Here is a 2,979-nt window from a genome sequence, read left to right as displayed (position 1 = left end):
ATGATTCACACAGGGATGGCCTCACACAGGGATGGGAGTGAATAGGGGGTGGGATGGGGGGATGGTCAGTGAGGAGCATGGGAGGATGGGAGAGAGGGAACTGTGATTGATATGTAAAATAAGATTGTTTCTAATTTAAATAAAATTTTATATATTAAAAAAAAGAAAATCCCTCACAGGCCAACATAACCTATACCAGCAGTTCTTAACTTGGGGATCGAACTACCCTTCCACAGGGTTACATATCAGATATCCTGCATATCAGATATTCACATTACAATTCATAACAGAAGCAAAATTACATTATTAAGTACCAATGAAATAATTGTACGGTTGGGATTCACCACAACATAAGGAACTCTATTAAAGTGTCACAGCATTAGGGAGGTTGAGAACCACTGGGCTAGACAATTCCCAATCAATTCCCAAATGATTCTAGATTGTGTCAAGCCAACAACCAATCAAAACTAGCTGTCACAATAGGATGTGCACTTTTTAGAAGGTCCCTCTAACCAGCAGCGGAACCATATGTTAGGTTCAGTTGTGTGAACAATGGGCTGTCTCACCCATAGACAGACTGGGCACCACTGGACCCATGCCTTCCCCATTCCCTTCCCTTGTCCACTAGGATGGGTTCCCACAGGAATTTTTCGAATCTTTAAAGGGACTTTTTAATCCTAACATGCTTAGAGCCCTTTTGCAAGCTTAATAAGCAATATAGCAGCTCTGTGTTCCCTTCAGCCCTCTGGACCCCTTTCTCTTAATTCTTCCTTTCCCTGGTTGCTTCCTGTCACAGCAACAGCTTCAGAACCAAACTCCAACTGTAAAACAAATGAAGCAAAGGCAGGAAGGGATGAATCATGAACATATGGGAGTAGTTTTGTTTGAAAGCAAATCAGCATTCTTTGCAAACAAGCAGTGGCCATATGTGGCAGGGTGGGAGTTTTTAAAATATGAGTGATAAACTGTGATGAATGTCTGAGATACAAAGCTCACTAATGACTCATTTGATAGTGAAAATGAAGTCTGGAAGGAGAGGGCTATTTGTGATCATTTCTTGCTTTATTGGAATTTTCAAAACCATTTATTTTGTGTGTGTGTGTGTGTGTGTGTGTGTGTGTGTGTGTGTGTGTGTGTGTTTGTTTGTTCATGTGTGGAGGTAAGAGAACAACCACTGTAAGGGTTCTTGAGATCAAAATCAGGTTTTCATGTTTGGTGGCATGTATCTTTACTCACTGAGTCATTTTCTGGCTCTTCTGTCCCATGTTTTTAAAGCAGATTTTACTATGTAGCTCTGGCTGGCTTAGAACTCTATGTAGACCAGACTGGCCTCAAATTTATGGAGCTCCTCCTGCCTCTGCTTAACAAATGCTGCAATTGTGGACATGTGCCACCTCATGAACTTTATTCTTTAAGTCAAAGATATTTAAGGAAAGGCTGGTAGGGACTGAAAATTCTTATAGTATGTATTATGCAAAATTCATGTATTATGTGAAAAACACAGGAAGAAAGTAAATCTGACATATGAACATAAAGTTTGCTGTCAACCCCATCTACCACCTTTTAGCACATCATAGATAGAGAAAGAGGTGTAATAAATAAGTGTGTTTGTATTGCATTCATTGACTAGTTCACTTAGTAAGTATTTATCGACCAAAAGCCAACCTCAGTGGGAAGCCCTAGGTATTAAGCAGTGAACAGAAATTCACGGATATTACTAAATAATAGGCAGAATTGTCACAATCCCAGTGTTCCTCGAACTTCTAGCCCAGTAGGGACATAGTCATTAGTCAATGATGACACAAGCAAACTGAAAACAAGTGCTGGGGAAATGGCTCAGAGGGTGAAGTGCATGCTGTAAAAGCATTAGGGATGAGTTTGTTTCTGCAGGCCCCAAAGTGATGGTGTGCCAAGCTGCCTGCAATTCCTGCATGTAGTTACTGGAGACAAGATCCCTAGAGCAAGCTGGCTGGCCAGACTGATTGAATTGGTGAATTCTAGGTTCGAGTGAGAGCCCCTGCCTGTGGTAGCTTAAATGAGAAATCTATCCCCACACTCTGGCATTTGAACACTTGGTTCCCAGTTGGTGGCATTGTTTGGGGAAGCTTAGGAGGTGTGGCCTTGCTGGAGGAGGTATATCACTGTGTGTGTCGGGCAGGCAAGGAGGGACTTTGAGTTTCCAAAGTCTCATGCCATTGCTACTTCTCTCCCTATGCTTCCAGCTTTAGGTCTGAGGATAAAAGCTCTCAGTGTTTTGCTCCTGCCACTGTTCACCTCTACTCCACCGTCACGGATTCTTGCCCCTTCGGCACTGTAAATCTCTCAATTCATTTTTCTTGTATATAAGTTGCCTTGTTCATGATGTTTTATTACAGCAACAGAAATGTAACAAATGCACTGTCTCATCATGTATGATGGAAAGTGATAGAGGCAGATACCTGATGTCAACCTCTGGTCTCACATGGGCATGCATATGTGTGCATATATACCTCCCCACACATGTGTGAACATGCATACATGCCACAAATACAAAAAGAAAAGGAAAATCTGTGGTTTGTGTTGCCAAAGAGAGAAGTGGGCAGCCAGAAGGCTGTGCTAGGAATACATGACCTACTCTGGAGGTTGGTAAGGCTTCATTGGGGAGCAGATGGAGTGACAGCCCAGTGATGAAACATTTCAGGGGGGAGGGGAACATAGAAGTGTTCATGGCAGAAAGGCTTATGTGTCTATGGGCTGGACAGATGTGGTTGTGTCCTCAGGACCTGAATGAAGGACAATAAAGGAGGATTCCTGGAGTATAGAGTATAGTGACCATGACAAAGAAATGCTTTTAGAAATTAGGGCAGGGCAAATCAAGAGCTCTACCACTGAGCTACATCCCCTAAGAATTGAACTCCAGTCCTCTGGAAGAGCAGTCAGTGCTCTTAACCACTGAGCATGATATGTACTCACTCATATGTGGACCTGCTTTATGATACA

Source organism: Cricetulus griseus, chromosome 5 (assembly GCF_003668045.3).
Source record: "Cricetulus griseus strain 17A/GY chromosome 5, alternate assembly CriGri-PICRH-1.0, whole genome shotgun sequence".
NCBI classification, from domain to species: Eukaryota; Metazoa; Chordata; class Mammalia; order Rodentia; family Cricetidae; genus Cricetulus; species Cricetulus griseus.
The sequence above is the reverse complement of the archived record's forward strand: the minus strand, read 5'-3'. Positions refer to the sequence as shown.